General features: G+C 40.1%; 1 protein-coding gene across 5 annotated transcripts in view; it reads left to right on the top strand.

Annotated features, from left to right (window-relative positions):
- Positions 1-21,934, top strand: part of slit2 (slit homolog 2 (Drosophila)) — a 96,991-nt gene that overhangs the window by 16,950 nt on the left and 58,107 nt on the right. The window lies entirely within an intron of this gene.

A 21,934-nucleotide genomic window follows, 5' to 3' on the forward strand; every position in this document is an offset into this window, starting at 1 on the left:
ATACACACTGTTTATTAGGTACACCTCACTCCAAATAATATGGTCCAATGCAACACACGTGTATCAAATTTATAAAAAGTATGGGGTTGTCTGGTAACGAGTTGTATTTGCAACATTGCAGGGTTGAACCCCAGCCTTGCAAACATACAGTGCCCACACCTCTCTAACCTAGTTTCCTCTCCCTTCTCTGTCTAATAAAGGGCCAACAAAACATCAGTTTTTGTTGACACTGTTTCCTTCCGATTAATTGTAATTAGGCTGTAGTTTGTTCTGTGCTGCTGAGTCGCTGCGGTCCATATGGCGTAAATGTTTCTCCCTGTGCAAACGGCTTCAGACACAATGACAGAGCTGTGCGTCAACATAATCATTATAAATAAGACACAGAAATTCTTTATTCCAGGTGTAGACAAAAATACACAGTTTATAGTATATACACATCATATAAACACAGCTTGCTGCCATTGCTGACAACTTGTTACATTTCCTTTCACTGTCAATACTGTGAAGCCAGCCACAGTAATATATAACATCACCTGGATGTTGGATGTTTTGGCATTATGCAAAAAAGGAGTGCTAGCCATAACATTTTTGCTCTATTACACTACTAGTGTTGGAAACCTTCACAGAGAAGCTTTAATTAGTTCCTAATTTGTTGCAGAATAAATTTACACCTTCAAAGAATGGTGTCCAGAGCTCAGGTGATGATGGTCCTGAGCACTCAACATACAGAGGCTGCACAGACATGCAAATAGAAAAAGCACATGCTTTGCAAGTTAGAAAAAATCTGAAAAATGGACAATAACAAATAATATAATAAATAATAAAATATTACCCACGAACCCTTTTCATTTATTATGTATTATTTGCCATATATGACTTTAGAATTAGTTACATCTACATCTTAGACACATATGTTAAATATCCATATTTATCCAAACTGATCTTTGAAGCTATTAAAACAAACATTTAAAATGATACTTTTTTCTTCATAATTGTTTTCTTTATATACTTTTTTGTAGTGTATTCAAAATACACAGTTTAACTTTCTGTATGTCAGTATCACATTTACATCTACAACATGATTAACTGGATCAATTAGATGCAAAATTTTCTTTATAACACAGTAATTTATCTCCATTTTTATTTCTCCAGAGATTAGTCTGCAGCTCAATGAGTCACCTGTTGGCCAGGATGTGTAAATGTCAAAGTTGATAGAGTATATTATAGAGTATAGTATAGAGTATAATACAGTATAATGAAAGTAGTGAGGGTTACGCCTTGTAAAAGATTCAGCAGGGAGAAGGCGTGGATACAGACAGAATGAATGAAGGGTATTTAAAGTAAAGATTAGAGATGTCTTTGCTCTCTTAAATGGTGTGAAAAAAGAACGAAGAGTAATTTACTGAGGTGAAGACAGAAGTATATTCTTCATTGTAAGCTAACTGTAAAAAGACAAAAAACAAACACAAAAAAATAAAGCAGTGGTAGAAAGTGAGGGGCAGAGAAAGTAAAGAGAGGAGGTGAACAAGGGGGGAGAGATATGTCAGTACTTACTGTAGATGGCAGGTAGCCTGAAGCCTGGAGCCAGCATGTCTGTCAGAAAGAAGTGCCCAGGTGTGTGTGTGTGTGTGTTTGTGCGTGTGTGTGTGTTTGTGTGTGTGTGTGTGCGTGCGCGCATGTGTGTACATGTGTAACCTGAGTGTGGATTATTGGATAGGGGGGTTACATACCTATGAAATGCCAGGAAGAGCTTACTTGGAAGAAGGTAGTCACAATAGCAAAGTGTGTGTTAATTTATATATATGTGTGTGTGTGTGTGTGTGTGTGTGTTTGTGTGTGTGAGGTCTTCTGGATCATCAAAGCATTTTCCTTGCCTTGCTTGTGTGTGATTAAGGGTGACCGTGTGCAGTAATACCTCCCATCAAAGCATCTAAATCATTCTGCATCCTCTCTATATCCCTCACTCACTCTGCTTTATGTCTGCTTCCTCTCCCTCCTCCCATTCACGATAGCCTCAGTGCTTAAGTTAATAACACAAAGTGAACGCTGGTGGTTTGCAGCTGAGAGGCAAGAGGATGTAAAGTCTCTGCATCCCGTCACTAAATAAAACCCCACCCTCCCTCTCTCTCTACAGTGGCTTGTCTTACCAGGATATCTGCAGGTATGGATCCAGCCCAAGTATTGATGAATGACTCAGGCTGGCCGGTGAATTATGGGACAGATTATGGAGTAAACAGTACAATTCATCATTCAGCGCTCCTCTGCTCACCCCAATCACAGCTACTCAGCAATATTGACCCCAGCTAGATGAGCAGGAGTCTCCTATGACTATACATTTGTTGTTGGTGTTGTGTGTGAGGAAAAATTGACAGGAATTATCTCATTCAAGGAATAGTTAACCTAGATGAAAAGAGACAGTGTGAAACAGTTGCCAGAAATACTAAATTCATGTCAGACCACCTGTATCTCAGCCTGAATTTGGGGCAAATGTGTATACAATTTTGCTCAATATCCAGATAATTTCTTCTCACCTGTTGGTTTAAAGACCTTGCTCAGTGGAAACATCATACAACTTCACAAAAGATCTGAATGAAACAGTGTAATAAGATTATTATTTTAACAATCTTGTATTGTATCAAACTGTATTTTATGGGGTCAATAATGCACAAGAAAACTTCACTGTGTCTACCAAATGTTTGCTCATTCAGAAACTAGAGCAAAACCTAGAATCTTTGAGCTCTCACAGAGTCTCGCCAGTCAAATGGAAAACAGAAAGGGTTCAGTCTATGTCAATCAGTCAGCAGACCTAACATGGCTGTCTTTCTCTATCCTGGGTTCCTCCCTCCCTCCCCTCTAATCCTCCATCTTGGCTCCATGTCAAGCCGCCTTGTCCAGTTGCACAATATCCCCCCTCTGGGGCAGGCAACTGCATCCCCTCTCTGGCTCCATTAGTGCCACTCCACTGGCATAGCCGGCATTCTCCAGTGGGACCGTCATCGCTGGCCTCTCTATTGGCACCCCTGTCACTCTCTAACCACTACAAAAGAAAACCTCACCACCCGCCCTCTCTGCCTCTCGTGCTCATTTTGTCTTTTTTTGCACCCGCATTTTCTTCCCCTCCTCGTCTCTCTCTTTCTCTCTCGTCGCTTCATTATTATCTTCCCCTTTCCCTCCAAGCACCTTTCTGTTAAGGCTTTTCCCTCTGACACTCTTTCTTGCTTACACTACCGCTTCGCTCCCCAACCCATCTGTCTCCCTCAAACCTAACACATTGGTTTGGAGAGGCTTATGCAAGACCCTCATCCATGGTAATGATGCAGAAGAAACCAAGAGAGGAAACTGGGACCTGACCAGTGATTCCTCCCAGAGATGTTGCTCACAAGTTTAGAGCCTCACACATTGTTCCACCAAAAGCTGAGTGTGTTTGAAGTGACCACAGCGACCCAGGCTCATTAAAACACACTATGTTTACCTAATGTGGAGATTCAGGCCAGAAACGCACTCAAAACACATCAGTCACTGTTGCTTTAAGAGAATGTTGAGCTTTAAAATACATTCAAAATTATTGTCTTTTGTCATGTTAAATCAAAGCACACTCATATATAGAAGAAATGTGGTTGTCAGAATGGGAGGAAATGAAGAAACATGAAGGATTGAGACAGAAAAAGAGAGAAAGTGCAATGTTGTAGCTCCATAGCTGCAGGCTGGTGATAGATCAGCAGGTTTGTAATCACAGGCTTGTATCCGACCTGTGTGTATGCAAGTGCATATGTGTGTAAGTCCTTGGCAGTGTCTAATGACAGGTTCCAACCCTGATGTGTCATTATCCAATTACAGTTTGCTCTCATCTCTACGGTAACATCATGCCCCCCGACACGGCTTCTCTAAAGAACTCTGACCTCTCAAGAGAAGACGCACACACACACACACACACACACACACACACACACACACACACACACACACACACACACACACACACACACACATACACACACACACACACACACAGGATGCCAGGCAGATCGGCTAATGCAGGATAAAACAGGTACTATCTGAAAGAGTGATCAGATAAAGTATGCAAAGACAAGTTAGGACTCTGATCATATCACATCTCTTCTTCCTCATCAAACTTTTTTTCTTTTCTCCATCTGTAATGTTGCAGTGACTGGAACTTATGTGTCTCTTCTCTTTTTCTTCCCTTCAGTCTCGCTCTCTTGTAAGTGTGTTGTCTCTAAATGGGCCTAAATGGGCCGAGTCGAAGGATCGCTTTTGTGGTTTATGATTCTCCAGAAGGTCTCTCTCTTCACTTTTCACAAAACAAAACAATGAGGGTTTTTTTTCCTCCCACTGGCCCTTATAAATATTTCACATGCTTAGAAGGCTTCGCGCCCTCTCCTTATTTGTGTGTATGTATGTGTGTGTGTGTGTGTTAGTGTGTGTGTGTGTGTGTGTGTGTGTGTGTGTTTGTAGATTCTGCTTTCTTGCAAAACTTTATGAGTGTGATAGTGAGACAAAGACAGATCCTCATCATTCTGAAAAATTCAATTATGGGCTTTCGGCAGACTTGTAGAAACAGAAAGGGCAGAACTGTGAAGGAGAGGCAGATACAGAAAGAGACACAGAAGAGAAAGTGTCTGCGTATGTGCAGGTTTCTTCCCGTTTGTGGATCAGAGGTCAGAGTCAGCTGGGTCCTGACAGGTCATAAGTGGAGAAATGGATTTGAATAGGAAGAGGAATTTTGTTTTGAAATTTGTTTTCGTTCTCAGCTTTGGGGCAGGATAATAGTTTCTTCATTATTCAAGATGCTGATTCTTTTTTTATTTGGATACAAATAGCCTCATCAACCTCATTTTTTACATCAAAGCCTCATTTTCTGCATCTCATCTCGGCTACAGACTATGCTCTTTTGCAGCATTTTTCCTTTTTATTAGTTGTAGTTATTGATTTGTAAATTGTCAGTGCTTTTTTGTCTTTGACTGCCTTTCTTCACATCTTAGTCCAATAACAGCAGCAGCTAAACTGATAATGACAGCATTTTCATTTTTTACTACTTTAGCCTGGCTTGAATTTACCTTAATTTCATTTTTGACTCGTATCATCATCTTCTTTCTCTGCTTCTATCACCACCAGAGAATAAGTATAGTACAAGTATAATATAGTTTGAAAGCCAGGGAGCAAGGGAATGAGCAACCCAAGGCTATGATGTCAACCTGTGTTACAGAGCTCATAATTACAAGCAGTGTTCAGGGTGGGTGGGTTGCTGTCAGTGTGTGTGTGTGTGTGTGTGTGTGTGTGTGTGTGTGTGTGTGTGTGTGTGTGTGTGTGTGTGTGTGTGTGTGTGTGTGTGTGTGTGTTGTTCAGCATTGCACACAAGATTCCTGTCAGTTGCCTTAGTGACCCGCTAGGTAACACTTAGTGTTTCCCAGACATCTTAGCAGTTGAGGATATCGGGTTGAATTTGTGTTAGATAGTACAGGCAGTGTGAGAGGTAGATTTGTGGAAGAAAAGAGTGCAGGATTCCCCCCACTTAGAAAAAAGTTATATTATTGTGTCCTATTGTTTCCTATGTGTTATCTCATTTTTAAGAACTCATGGAGAAATCGGAAACAAGCTGACTGTTCATCTGTCTCACTCCTTTTGTTGAGTCAGAAAACTCCTCCAGAACCACCAAACAAAATCTGTGTTTTGTTTTGTTTTTGTCTTAATACAACCAAAAACCTTTCTTGGATATATTATCAAAAATATTATTATTAAAAATATCTAATTTGAACCATGAAAATATTACCAAGACCAACAGAGTGAAAAATCATTTGATAATTTAATTGGTGCTATACAGACAGAATTTCGACTTAAACACCACTGAGATTTTATTTTTTCAGCTGCTCAGTAAAGCTATGCACTTTTCATTTTCTATGACTTTTTAGAACAGAAGTCAAAGCATTAAAGTCATAAAGATGTCTCCTTAAACTGCTCTGAATGGCACTGGCTTCACACTGATGCCACAGATGAACCAGCACTGCAGTTGAATTTGTTTTGAGTGATGCAGTAAATTGCATGTGTGTGTTTGTCATTGTCTCAGACAGAAGTGGCCAGAATTCCTTTGGTTGGGAGCACCTGGAAAATGGAAAGTATGGGTGGGGGGGTGATAGGATGGAGGGGGAGGAAAGAAAATGGCTATTAACCACAACACAATATCGCCTGACAACTTGCATGTTCAGGCAGATCCACAAGAAATAATACCTGTGTGTGTGTGTGTGTGTGTGTGTGTGTGTGTGTGTGTGTGTGTGTGTGTGTGTGTGTGCAGCATGCTGATGAACAAAGAGACAGGGAAATACTTTGAAATACTTACAGTATTTCTGTACTTTTAAATCTTTAAATTTCGAACCTTTGCATGTGCTTTTACAATATGCTGGTATGTAACAGATCTGAGGATCTGTGTTCCACCACTGCAGAGCCTATCTATTTTGATTATTTTATGTCCTTCATGCTGTATTTATGCTTTGTAGACTCCTTTTCTCCTGTGTGCATGCTTCCTGCTCCTCTCTGCCTACAGCCCTTTAGCATCTTTATGAGTCGATGGGGCAGAAACAGACAGAGACAGGTGATATCTGATGGGCTGATGGTGATGACTGGTGCTAGTCATGCAGAATGGATGGATGTAATTGAACAGCGTGTTTAGTGTGTGTCTTTATACATGCGTGTGTATGTGGGACAGCTCTGCAAACGGCAGCCGTTTCCATGGTAGCAATTAAACACTGGGAGGTTTCAGGTCGAGGTTAATCAGCATGCAAAGATGAAAGGGAGTCAGACAAGGGGGGCCGGACGTTTGATCGCTGTTTGTCCTGTATGACCACTTGTGTCTGTGTACGTAGGTGTACATGTGTGCATGTGTGTCAAACAGCCCACTGGAGTCTCTTTATCAAACGCATTATATTATCCTTTCTAATAAGCTTTACAGCTGTAAAACTCCACGAGTCAGAGGGTATAGTGCAATATTTATGAGATTCAGCTCAAATAGTTTCTGATGTATGGGAAAAGACAGTAAGCCTAAATTATGAGCATAGTCTTTCAGAATGAATAACTTCAATGTAAAGGCTCAATGTGGAGCTGAATTTAACTAAAAATCAAAGTTTTAGTTAGAACGTTTTGTGGTTTAAATAATAGGCAAGCTAAATGTTATTTAAGGTTTGTGTAGCACTGTAATATTATCAAGCATCAACAGAATCCGTTAGCAACTATTTTGATAATTATTTCATTATTTAATGCATCTACTTTTCTTTATCTTATTGTATGCGATTTTATAATGACAAAACAAATTATTTGAAGCTGCCATCTTCTCTATATAGACAAACAATTGAAAACAATTGTCTGTTGCCAACTGAATGTATAAGAAGTTATGTTTTTGTGTGACAAATCTTTCATCTTTTAAAGCTTGGTGGGTGGGACATTCACATTGGACATTCAAGTAGACATTCACTACTTACTATATTTTTATGCAAACTAGCAGGTGCACTGTATTCTTTGTGTTGCTGTTGTTGTTTTACCCTTGTAATCAGTGTTGCAGGTACTTATCTTTTTCTCAGTCACTTTCTCTCTTACATTTATTTTCCTTCTCCTCTTTGTCCCTGCTTCCATCAATCTGCTCTCTGAACTCAGCTCAGTACTCTCTGTAGAGGCTTTCAGTTCTGTTATTCACAGCTCATTGATACAAATCCTGCTGTATTTGCACACTTTTTTGTGTGTATGTGTGTGTGTGTATGTGTGTGTTTGTGGTGATTGATATGCATTAATGATGTAGGGCGAACAGCCATTAAAAGCTGGAAAACTGTAAGCACTGCCTTGAGCTGTGACTATTAGTCTGAAAGTTTCCGGTGTTGGCAAAACATAAGGGACTACGGTGGCAGATGTTAGGGAAAAGTGTGTGTGTGTGTGTGTGTGTGTGTGTGTGAGTGTGTGTGTGTGTGTGTGTGTGTGTGTGTGTGTGTGTGACTACCAGTAGCAGGTGGTAAGTTTATTTCACCCCTCTGGTCCAAATTTGCCGTCACAGGGGATTTTGGGGCAATCTAAAGCTCAGCTGTTGCTGTGCTGTAACTACACTGGAGTGTGTGTTTGTGAGAATGCTCATAAGCTCTGGGACAGATCGTCATTTTACATGAGCAACAGTGTTTCAAAGAAGGAGACTTCCCACGCTGTGAAACTTAGACATACTGTAAATCTCACTTCATAGCAGTCTGTATGTTCTGCCCAGTTTCCCCACTAACTCAACCACAGAGATCTTCTCAAAGGAGAAAGTTGATCACTTGTCCCGGTCTTTGCTGTAGTTCAGGTCAAGTATTGCTTAACCCTTTTCCAGGTTAATATCTGAATGCACCCATTCTACAGCCTCACCTTCTGACCGAAGCTCATGAAAGCTAATTGCTAATCTACTCATGCGGAAACCCAGCAGTGATCACTAAACATTTTGCCCTGACACACAGTTTAAGCAGCCAGGGCTTCACGTTTCCAGCCCTGTGCTCCAGATGGGCAGGTTTGCTCAGCTCATCATAAATAAGAGTCCAGCAGCTCAGGAAGGACAAAGACAGCCAATACCGAAGTGGGTCTTGGCGAAAGAACAGATGAGGGGAAAAAAAGAAAGGATAGATTGTTTGTTATTAAATTCTCTCTTCCTGAGGTCAGTGACACAGAAGCTTTTAGTGCTGCTGCAACCACTCTATTGCAACACCCCATCTAATTGGTTAATGACATCTGATGTCATAACATGCCCCCCCTCTCACAGTGCCAACATCATCTGTCATCCCTCCCCCAATGTTGCTTTCTCATTTCTCCACTTGATCCCTCTGTTCTTTAACCCACCCATTCGGCCCCCTTCATCTTACCTTTACTTAAAGCATGTATTGATTGGAGCTCACAAAATCATAGTAACACATCTGTTATGGTAATGTAATGTTTCGATATAAAAGATGCAGTCAGAAACTATTCAGAATTTTAGTAAAATAACTGATTGATATATTGATTAAAAAATATTCAGTTCTGAAAAAAAATCAATGTTTCAGCCATTCAGTGTGACTTTTGTAGAGCAGACATTTGACATGTCACACTAGAACACAGGTGTTATTAACTCTAATAAATACATTGTTTTATCCAGCTGTCGCAGTTCAGGAAGGTACCGTCACAAGATACCAGTTTTAAGGAACTATAAAATTAGTTGTGTTGTTTTACTGCAAATGACACTGATTTAACAAAGACTAAATAAAAAAAAACTTTACACTCATTTGATGTGTGATGAAAAACTCCACCAGTTGTTTTTTTTTAATGAATGATTAAATGTCTTATGAGTTAGTTAATGTTAGGTATGCATGAATAACAAGCCACAACTTTTAAAAACCCTCATGTGTTTCCTTTGATTTTTCCTGCAATCTTGTCTGCTGACCCCCGTGTCTGCCAGCCTGGCCTTCCTTCTGTCTGGCCTTTATTTAACTAAGAACCTTGGACCAAAAATAACAACACACTGTCAGATCTCTTGTTGCTACCTTCTCACATAGCCCATAAACCTAACAGCTCTTCACGCTGCCAGTGCTGTTACTGTACACAGATTCACAGTCCAGGCCAAAGACCACAACTCTCCAGTGGGTCTGTTTAGTTTTTGCTGATCTTCTGTTTGCTCATCATAATTGTGATTTGCTCACTTTATTGAATTAACCCCTAGTTTTCCATGTCCAAGTTAAAGTTACATCACTCAAAGGCTCGGTAAAGCTTGTTCAAACCGTTCATTAAAGACTGCTGATACTGCTTGCTTCCCTCCACCCCAAAACCCCTATTTCTGACCCCTCCTACATCCCGGGGGGGGGGGGGGGGGGGCAGCAGCAGTGACCCATATGTGGTATGAAGCATTAAAATACATCTGAACCCCTCTAACCCAACATACAAGATGCACTCACACAAACACGCACGCGCACACACATTTCCCTCCCTGTACAGTCAGCGCTCTCCACAAGAAAATGCAAAACAGCAGGCTCTACACATTTTCATCCTGTAGAATGTATTAAACCACACATAAATTCTTTTACTCAATTGCACACACACACACAAACACCCAAAAGCCTTTTAGATGTGTAGTACTGCAGGCTTGCAGGACAAAAGACAGAAAAGGGAGTAATGGGCTTAGTGCAGCAGAGCTTTATGTGTGTTATAATCTTGTCATGATACTGTCCTAATCCTCCTCTAATCCACCTTCTGGAAAGATGAAATTGGGATTACTCTTCTATCTGTCTCCATTACACAATCGTCTTCTCTGTGTGTGCATGTATATGTGTGTGTGTGATATGAGGTATTGCAGCATTCCCTGGAATGTCAGCTATCATCATGCTCTCAGATTTTTCCGCTGATCCCAGGACTTTGGATTTCTAGTGCGCGTATGAGTCTGTATGAGTGTGTCTGCATATGTGTGGCTTAGCATATGTGTTTGTTTACACACACACACACACACACACACACACACACACACACACACATATATATATATATATATATATATATATATATATATATATATATATATATATATATATATATATATATATATATATACAAATATACATAATATGGGGAAAAAATAGAATGAACGAAGGGTTCTTTTCCAAATGTGGCAGAGAGCAATAATACAGACACACATGGCATGGCACACACAACCCAGTGGAGCAGATGGTCACTGTGTGTGTTTGTTTGCACTCAGATGATCATTCATATGCACAGTGAAAATTAACATACTAACAAGCTGCTTGTTCATATGTGTGCGAGCGTGTCAATCCTTGATTACCACTGTGGTCATGGGACAGAAACTGAATCTGTGCCCATGTTTTTGTTTGTGTGTGTGTGTGTGTTAATAACTTAGGCTTCAGTGGCTATGACTGGGGCATGAAGAGGCAACCCGCTGTCACTTAAAAGCAGTGGCAATTCCTTGTCCCTTGAGGCATATGAGGAAAACAGGAATAGTCAAGGAGAAGGCATCAAGAGAAATGAGTAACCAAAATACACAAGTTCAGTAACTGCCACAAAATTGAGGTTAAGTTGGATGGTGAGATTCAGAAAAAGGATAGAAGGATGAGATGAAGAAAGCAGATCAAGAAGACCATAGCAGAGTGCTTTATAAATTGAACGGTAGGTCAAGAAACAATCAGAAGACCACATAAAAAGAAGAAAGGAGGTTAAGAATCTGCACAGTGATGGAGATGGAAAGAAAGAAGGGGAAGAGGAGAAGAATAAAATAGAGACAGAACTATAGTATTCCACCATGGTGGCATAAAAAGGCTGCTCTGACTTTACGTGCTTGGGGCAGAGATGGTCTTAAAAGACACTGAAATGAACAAAGATCTGTCTGTGTGTGTGTGTGTGTGTGTGTGTGTGTGTGTGTGTGTGTGTGTGTGTGTGTGTGTGTGTGTGTGTGTGTGTGTGTGTGTGTGTGTGTGTGTGTGTGTGGGCTTGTGTACTTGCCTTCAAGCATTTGGCCATTAATGGGCAGCAAGTCTTTGTTCCTGAGCAACATGGGCTTTGAGTGATGGTGCACACAAACACACACTCATGCATACACATATGATTATTCACCCTTTTTAAATAACTGCCTTGTCTGTATTGCTACCATCTGCGACTTTAATAGTATATTTTTGCCCATTGTTTGGTTTGTGTGTGTGTGTTTGTGTGTGTATTTTGACTTTTTGTATCAGTTTCTGGTGGTTGATTGCGACTGCTCAGAGACAGATTCTTGCAGGTCATTGGCTAACAGTTGCCCAGGGAGACAACTCAGCAGTCCATGATTGGTGGATGATCCTAATATGGTCTGACAGCCTTGTTAGTGCAACCTGATTGGTCAATTAGTAACATCACTAACTCGGAAATCCCTGAAGACAGAGCGAGAGACGAAAGAAAAAAAGTTGTTGAATTCAATCCCATGTATTTAGACAACTTTTAAAAAGGAGCATTTTTCTGCTTGGTGTTTGTTTCACAGCAAGTGAAGTGTTTGTTGGAAGAAAGAGGGAGGTTGAAAGATATGGGTGGCAGAGGGCAGTGGGGGAGATGATGGGAGGAAGGGGGCTAGGGGTAGGAGACCGATCCAATCTCACCATAAATTATAGATGTGTTCCAGAGGAAAGCATTCAATAAGGAAATGCCACATGGTAGTGAGTCTAGGAATCCAACTGTGTGTATGTGTGTGTGTGTGTGTGTGTGTGTGTGTGTGTGTGTGTGTGTGTGTGTGTGTGTGTGTGTGTGTGTGTGCATGTGTGCGTATGTGCGTGTGCGTGCATGTGTATAAATTTTAGCTCAGTGGAATCGTTGTGAGTACAATAAATATCAGTGTCTGAGGGCTGCTTGGTTTGAAGTTAATGTTAGAATTATCTTTATGTTAGCATCACGTTCAGGGTTGAGCATTTGTGTTATGTAAATTATATCAGACTATATCCTGATGACCAGCATATGTGTATGTACTTGATTACTTATTCTGTGTGATCATAAATCTTTTTGGTGACAAATACAGGTCCCCTTGATAGAAATCATTAGCTTTCAGGGTGAAGATTTAGGATATAGGTTAGAGTTAGGATGCATTTATATAAGCTGTGAATAAACTTAGGGTTAAGTCTCGATGTAATTCATGTAACATCCAAGGATAAAAGAGTAATAGAAACCTCACTGTGTGTCTGTGATTTTGCCCACATTTTTTGTGTGTTGACATGCTCAGTGCACACAGGTGATTTGTTACATAGACTAACAATAATGATTTGTAACAGGTACAGTATGTGGGCTTGCAAATGCTTTCTTTTATAAGAATAAAGAAATCTGGGTATTTATTATCGTTTTGAGTTATTACAAATCAAGTTAAAGCCTTATGAAATCACAAATCAGATGCACTTTTTACAAATATCTGGATGAAATAAAATTTTGAATTCCTTTTACAGAACACCCACACTGAATTGTGCCGTCATCAATTAATTTACTTGCGGTGCATGTTAGTCTCGTTCCTTTTTCTCTTCACTTTCTTTTACTAAAACACTGAAGAAATCTTTGCATGAAGAATAATTGAAAACACAGAGCTAATTTGAACATAGTTTCTCCTTTTAAAATGTCTGTTTTTTCTATAAAAATCCGTCAAAAGAGCAACAATGAGCTTTCAGTCTATGTACAATAAACTTCTGTGTAGTGTTTTATGACATTTTTATTTGCAAAGTTTGTTATTTACAGAGAACCTGAACAACCATGTATGCCTTCTGTTTAACATATTATGCTTGAATAGCACATTTCCAATCCACTTCGCTGTTTTCCCCTCCTTATTTTATGATAAGCTTTTGCTTTGACAGCTGAGACAAACCTCTGCTGTATTCATTTCGGCCGGTGCTGCTGGCAATAAAGTTATATTGTTTTAAAGGGCAGCTGTGAACAACTTAATGAACTTGTTGAGCTTGCGAAGCGACTTTGCAACTATGTCAATAGACTAGCTAATAAAACGATGTTAACTGGACGGCAGGCAGCCTGCAAGACCTGCTGCTTTTAGAGACATGTCATGCTGTGTGTGAGTTAATAAAGTTATGTGTCCTTTGAATGGATGTAATACATTTGCGGGGGGTGCTGCTGTGTGATGACACTGCTTTTTGATTGTCAGTGCAATACGCTTCAACCAAATGCCTCTCAGTATGACAAGGAAGGCATGAGTGAACAAGAGTTTCCCATTTACTCCAGTTCTGTGTCTCAAAGCATGAAATTCATCCATGTGTAATAATTTTATTTGTCTGTCAAGTCTTAATATGATGGACAAACAGAGAAACCGCAAATAGGAAGGTGATAACACAGGCAAAATGTGCTCCCAAGGAAACACACAAACAGGAATGAGGATGAATGGTATGTGGTTTCTGTGTCAGGTGGAGCTGAGAAGGGTTGACACCTCGTCAGAGAGTCTGGGAGAGTAGACAGGAGCTCTCACTATGTGACACCCAGCTTTTTATAGATACATGGGGGCATCTCTACCTTTGCCTCAAAGGGCCCCTCCACTGGTTTGTGAGTGTCTGTATGAAAAGCCTGTGGCCATGTGCGTTTTAAACATCTTTAATTACTAAGTCTCAATAAGATTGGCAACTTTTTTCAAGATAAGGTTCAGAGCAAAGGAAATACAAACGTGCAGGCAAGAAACATTGACATTAACCGAATACACAGCTCCTGGTCATCACCGGAATCCTCAGGCTACCAGAGCTCAGCCATCTACCCTGATTGCTTTGCCTGAAATTCTTCCACTCCTAAAAACTTTTGTAACTAAATAAAAAAACATGTACTGCATTTTCTAAATGCTCCATGAATCTACGTAATAACTACTTACTCTGGTCTGTTGGAAGATTTTTGAGTGGAGTTCTTCTTGTCTAATTTTGGGGTCATACAGAGCTTCATATATTGTTCAGACTGTAAAACCGTCGGAGACGAACTCACTTAATTACAAGACAGCCAATGATAATGTCATGAAAATATATCATGAATATAATGTCTTATATATAATGTAAGACAATAAACATTTTATTTATGTATATTCTGTTTAAAAGAAAGAGTAAAAATAGCCAAGATCTGCATTTTCATCTGCAGGTTAAGAAATAGATTGGATTATGTGCCGTGTAGTTGGCAAGAATAATATATAGGTAAATATCAAAATCACATATCCCTTTTTCTCAAAGATAAAGGTTATTCAATTTTGTAATGCAGAGCCCAATGGTGTGTATGAAATTTGCCATAGTGTACAGTGATATACAGTGTTTATATGCTTCAGCGTACAGTATGTGGACTTTTCTTCTCGCATCCTCTTATATTCCTTTGTGTCTGCATGATAAATGGATTATGAAAAATAAAACTGTCACACACACACACACACTCACACACACACACACACACACACACACACACACACACACACACACACTGAAGCACAAAAGGCTGTAGATGTTTGTGTGTGTGCTGGCACATGTGCTTACATAGATGCATGTGTTTTTTGCGTATGTGTTTGCATGCGCTCTGTGCTCAGCATGAGCGTATGAATGAGGGTGAATGGTGCGCTGCAGGGACGTTGGCTCTCTATAGGAGATGAATGTGCTGATATGACAGTGATACATGGAGATGTTTACAGTAAACCAAGAGAAGGAGAGAGTCTCAACCTCAGGGGGATTAAAAGGGAAAAAAGTGAAGTAAAAGAAGGACCCAGCTTGTAGGATGTTTTCTGAAATCCATAAAGAAAACTGGCAATTTTTACATTTATGATTTAGGACAGGTCATCCATCTCTGTATGTCTTTACAGTAAAGCTGGTGTTTTGCTTCTCTGTATAGTTTCACCAGAGGAATGTCCTTATTATGTGAACTGACAATGCTCAGTGACATGATTGGCTCACGTTCGGTGCTTGTTCAAACATCCGACATACTCACACTCTCTAAACGCACACACACGCACACACACAAACACACACACACATGTCTGCTCATTGCTTCCCGGTACTGCAGACAGTCCTTGTTGTGTTTGTGAACTTGTGCACACTTATGTTACTAACAAAAATACACACACATACCTACAAGTGGCATGGCAGGAAACTCAGCAAAAACATAAGACTCCTGAGAAATTAAACCGTTCCCTTCAGTAGGGTTATGGGCTCCATATATTTACAATCGAACCCCTGTAGGCTGTGTGAATTGTAATAGTAGCAGAAACTCTACACTTTCCTTTGAATTGGCTTTACAGCATTACACCACTCTGTGCAGCTCTATATACCCAAGCATAACTAGTGTATAATGTGATATCGACTGTCTTAAGGTAACTTAGCGTGGCAGCTCTTGATTTGTTGCAACTTTGTGGGAAAGTTGACTGTGAGTGGGATATGCCCTTATTGCCTGCCCTGGTAAGTGTGCGTGTGATTATGTGTGTGTGTGAGTGTGTGTGTGTTTGTGAGCTGATGGATGAACTTGCAGTCTGGTAAGCAGGGACATTCCCCCCTCTGTTCTCTCCCTGTGCCATGGAAACCAGACGGGAGGGCTATGGTGGCCCACAGGAGCCAAATGAGGCAGCAATAATGCAGCGCTTAACCTCACATTGAAAAATGACTTCATTCTCTCATCAATAGAGCAGTTCCTAACGCCCTGCCACGCTTATGCATGTACGTACACATGCGCACACAGACAGACATAAACACACACACACACACAAACACATACACACACACACACACACACACACACACACACATACATAAATTTGCAATGGGTATTTCCCATGGTTAAGGTGTGATACAGTTAACTATTATGTGGTTTAGACACACAGAGATGCACAGCCTCTCATGCATACACAGTATGTGGTGCTGCAGTGCGGAAAAAACTGCTTGTTTTTTGGTTTGATTGAGACTTGTTTCGAATAGAGATGTGTACATTTCTCTATACTTTTTTGTAGTCATTTTTTTGGAGTATGTTAATATTCATTCAGTGTGACACTTTCTGCTTAGGATTCCCATTAGTTAGTCTAGCACATACTAATGTCCCTGGGATCCATTAATATTAAACAAAAATACAAAGTAAGGAACAGAGACAACCAAGTGTGACAGATTTGACTGGCTTGTTGTAAAACTCAAATAATTTTCCAAGCAAACATTGGTTCCTAATTGCTCCCAAAAGCACTTATTAATTCAAGGTCATTGTAAAACATTAACACATGCACATTGTAGAGCTTATCGATTCGGCTAAAGGTCCAAGACTATAATCCCACCCCAAGTGCTATATCTGTTAGTGACAGACAGAAAGGGACCCAAAAGACTCTTTAAGAGGCTTCTTCTTTCTGTAACCAGTGGCTCTTTGCTCACTTAGTGCCACTATTGTACTTCTTTCTTCCATTAGCGTATTAGTGTTTCTGCACATGTGTGTGTGCGTGCATATCCATGTGTAACGCCGGCAGACAGTGAAAGATTCAATGTGTACTGTAATATTATAAGTTGAGCCCCGAGGGCAGCTAAGAGCTTTTAGAGACCGAGCAACAGGGACTGATGACAGAATGGAAGCCAGGCGTGACCGACAGACAGACACGAAAATGAAGAGAATGGAAGAGGAGATAGAAGAAAAGGAGACACTGAACATGGCATAAGAAGAAAGAAGACATTATGGGCATAGAAAAGGTCTTAGTTCTATGGACACAGAATAATAAAGTCATCAGGGGTTTCCCTCCCTCACATATAAGGTGTGTGTGTCTGTGTTGGTAATTATTGGCGTCTCTTAGATACCAGTTAGCATTTGCACATTTACCTGAGAAGAACAGGGTGTGTGTCTTTTTATGAAAAAATATTTCTTGCTGTGTATGTGTGTGTTCTGTTTAGCTAGTGTGTGTGTCATCTGTCAGCCTTTCTGCATGTTCGTTCATTTGTGTGTGTGTGCGTGTGTGTGCGTACCTTTGCATGTGCATGCATGAGCACCTTAGTGTATGTGTGTATGCGTGTGTTTGTGTGTCTATGCATACGTGGGCATGCACATGCTCGCCCTGGGGCAGCCTCTTTATGCCGTCTCCTGTGTGAGGCCTCGAATTGAAAAGCTTTTGAAATGATAACCTAGAGTTTTGAATGGTTGTATACACCAGAGAGAGAGGACGTGAGAAAGAAAGGACGAAAACCCAGAGAAAGAGATGAGAGAGGGACAGAGACATAAAATGATGATGAGTAGAATAAAAAGGAACAGCCTAATTCAATAAAAAAAGAAACGTGCAGTGGGAATAAAGTCATTATTGGAGACGAGGAATCGCTCCTTTATTTCCTACTAGTGAATTTTTTTCTTATTCACAGCTCAGTCTTTTCTGTTTTATCTGTAAAATGAGAAATTGAAAGGAGCAATGAAAAAGGAAAGGGAAAACAGATAAAAGGTTATGGAGGAGGAGGGGAGGGGTAAATGGGTTTGTATGTGAGAGCAAGACCAACAAAAGAGGACAAAATGTTTGAAAAGTGAAAGACAGAGGTTAGAGGCGGGTGCAGTGTCTTGTTAACCTGTGTGTGTGGATGACAATAGCTCAGTAGGACCCCTGCACTCCCAGGTCTGTCTCAAGTGCTGCCTGTCAGTATTTAGAATGCTCTATTTCTAGTTAGGGACCTTGCTCCAGTGCCTAACTAGTGCCTCAACTGGGGGATCCCAAGACAGCCGCAGTAAAAAGAAACTTGTCAGAACACCAGCCTCTTCAATGTGCTACTGTGGCCTGTGGTCTTTTCAAGTGGTATACTTGTGGTGTTTCATACCAGCGGTCACTTTTGTTCTATTTTTGCTGCCACCTTTCCTGCAGATCACCTGTTAATCAGGCAGTCAATTACCTAGTATGGGGTCCATGTTTGCACGACATTCCTTGTTGGTGCAGATGTAATCTCTGCTTCAAGATGTCTTTGTGTTTTTTTTCAATTTTTTATGCAGTCAGACTCAGGCCGGTGGGTCAAAAGGGTCACAAAACCATTCTGTAAATAATATTCCGCGAAATGTAGCCTGTGCGCATAGCTCAGTTTTACCAAGTTGTGAACCTGACAACCCTGCAGGTCACACACTTTTGTCATAGTGGTTGTTCTGTTTATTCTAAGCAAACCACTGTTGTTGCAGCTAGAAACATAAACGCATCACTTGCTGAGCAACAGATGATTTTTCCATGGGAAAAGTCTATGTTACTTTCAAACAAAACTCATGAGTTTTCTTTGTCGACGTGGGAAATTGAATGTTCAGTGTGATTGGTGTTCAAGTGGTTAAAGTGTTGCTAAGTAACTGACAACACAAATGGACTTTGCTTTGATCTCTTGAGCGATTTTTGTGGTATTCTCCACTTTCAGCATCAAGTTCAGGGAAAGTCCAGAGATGTAGAGATTTAGTAAAAATGATCACATGCTAAGTTTGTCATACACCAGCAGTGGGTTATGTTTTGACTCTTTTGAGATCAAACATAAACACAATCCCACTTCAATTAACTTCAAACAATTCTTTAACCAACAGTGTTTCGAGCAACTCATGAGCTGATGCCATTTCAGTCAGTGTTGTTTTATTTCAATCAGTAAATAGGCTGAGCACTTATCTGAAAAAGGCTGAAGATTACAACATGAAACCTGGTAATGTGGGTATTTTTTTCATTTTCATTTCTATGTTACTTTTGGAGAGACTAAATTTTGAGTTTTCCAAAAAAGCAATTTTCACTCTGATTCACCTGACCTGTCGTGAAAAGGGACTTAGATTAGGAACATGGCAGTGCTAAATGGTCTTATGCAAGATTTTGGGTGTTAAAGAAAAAAGCTCAAAGGAAAACCTTTCCTTTGGTGAAACACAATAGAGAAAATAACCTCTAATTTAAAAACCTGGACCAGACAGGAAATCACGTGTGTGTTGAAATATACAGTGTGTGCGCTTGCGCAAAAGACACATAAAGAGAGAGACAAAAGGAGAAAGTAGATGCGTTCTGCCAGGCCACCTCAGGACAATAAAATGTGGTGGGAAATATGTTTCTTTTTCAAAAAAACTGCAGACGTTTGTTATGTTAAACTATGTTTTTTTTTTTTGTGTGTGTGTGTGTGTGTGTGTGTGTTTGTGTGTGAGTGTGTGTGCGTGTAGGTGCGTGGTGTCATGTTTTAGTGCCCTATTAATTTGAAGGAGTTAAAGGAAGCATACAAGCCCTTTAAGAACCTTCTGCAGCTCAGTTGGTAAAGCAGTTGTTCTATGAGTCAGTGATACTCCTCCTGGTCTCTCCTGGTCACATGTTGAAGTGTCCTTGGACAATATATTAAACCCCAAGTGTCTCCTGGTGAGTCAGGTGAGCACTTTGAATGGCAGCCACCATCACTGATGTGTGAGTGCGTGTGTGTGTGAATGGATGAATGAGAAGCAGCATTGTAAAGCCCCTTCGATAATAGTGCTATATAAGCAGAACATTTACCATTCTCTGGAGAAACAGAGTAAAGGAGGACGAAAACGTATTCAGTTAAGGAAGTGGTACCAGAAAAGACAGGAAAAGGACAGAAAGGATGGAGAGAAGAGTGGAGGGAGGGAATGAGAGAAAAAGGAAACAGTGGAAAAAGGTAGAAAGAAGAAAAGAGATGTTGTAAATGAGAGAAAAGTAGCCCAGAAATAAGGCAGGTGGGGATAGAGTTTGTAAGAGAAAGGTGTCAAGGAAGGAAAGAATGGGTGATAAGAAAAAGAGTTGGTAGGAAATGGAGAGTAAACTCAAAAGAGAAATTGAAGCAAGTTTGGAAGGAAGGAAAAGAGGAAGAGAATGTGGAAAGGAAGGAAGGAAGGTAGAGTAGAAGTGTGTGTGTGTGTGTGTGTGTGTGTGTGTGTTTGTATGAGTGCTAGGGTAGAGGTCTATGTCTGTCTTCACTAGGATTAAGCTTCAGCCTTATTACAGCCTCATTACATCAGTCCACTTCTTCCATTACACACACACACACACACACACACACACACTCACAAACACACAAACACACAATTACGAATGCACACACATACATATGCATTTAAAACAGTCATCGTGGCAGTCAATCTCACAGAGGTCAGGGTTGGAGTTTGGTATTCTGGTAATGTTAATCAGTAGGTGTGTTGGTGTCTCTGTGTGCTACGTGTGTGTGTGTAAGAGGGTGGATATTTGTGTGACAGCTGCTGAATGCATTACCAACTAATATGTAACAGTGCACCCAGCAATACACGCATACACTCACATGCATACACACGCTACTAATCTAATTTAACAGCAGTGGGCTTCAAAAAGCACTGACATGTTTGTGTTGTTGCTCGCACAGCACCACCTACATCCCCACTGCAGGTATGTAGCCTGTCTGAAGTCACTTATTAGGCTCTGAACGCAACACAATCCCAATATATGGTACACAGCTTCACCGTGGACATAGCATTCTGGTAGGCTGTACTTTAAACACAAAAACTTGTGTTGTACTATGGCCAGTAAATGGTTCAGTGGCATCAGTCAAGTCTGAACTCAGCTGCAGCCTGATAAGCTGAAATTTCTGAACTTGTTCAGTGGAAATTTGATGTGCTTTGCTAAATTAGCCCCGGCTCTCTGGGATGTTTTATATTATCAAACACTGTGAGCACAGGCTTGTTTGTTGATACAGGAGAGATATTTCACTTCAGAAAAAAATACATATGGATGTAAAGAGAACAAAAACACAATATTCCCTATCACAAAAATATACAAGAAAGATTTTCTTTGATTCAAATATTTTAATGAAGTTGACCAGGTGCTTGAAAACATGAACAAATCTTTTGGTGAATATGTAAAACGTTTGAGCGTTAGATCTCAACAGTGGTGGTGGAATCACCCATAGTAAATTACAGTCTAATATTTTAGTTTTGATTGAAGTAGTAGCAAACTGTATGAGTAACCCTTACGTTTTATGCAGAATGACTACTGTAAGTATTTACCTAGGTATTAAATTATTATTTGTAACTCATACACATGTAATTAACATTACATTTTGGTTGATAAGTAGCTTCAGATTGTGGGTTACTTTACTCAAGTACTCAAATTTGTACTTAATTGACTTACTGTAAATGCACAAATACAACATGGCAAATATAAACGTATTAGCACTGACTGTTTTATGTAATAGGCATTTGTACCTTTATTTCATAGTAGAAACAGTAAAAAGTGAATACAAACTATAGGGATGAGTTTTAACAAATACTTGGGATTGAACCTATAGTATTATAATCCTTCATGTTTACCAATAATGATGTAATAAAAATTATAAAGTATACACTACAGTTTTCACAAACAATAAGTCTCATGAAGTACAGTCCTGATAAATTTGCTGATTAAATTGCATTTAATTGCAGTTATGGTTATGTTTGTGCGTGTGTGTGTGTGTGTATGCCTGTGTGCTGTCTGGCTGGTGTCCAGGAGACTTAATGGCCATCACTG

The sequence above is a fragment of the Channa argus genome, chromosome 3 (assembly GCF_033026475.1).
Source record: "Channa argus isolate prfri chromosome 3, Channa argus male v1.0, whole genome shotgun sequence".
Lineage (NCBI taxonomy): Eukaryota > Metazoa > Chordata > Actinopteri > Anabantiformes > Channidae > Channa > Channa argus.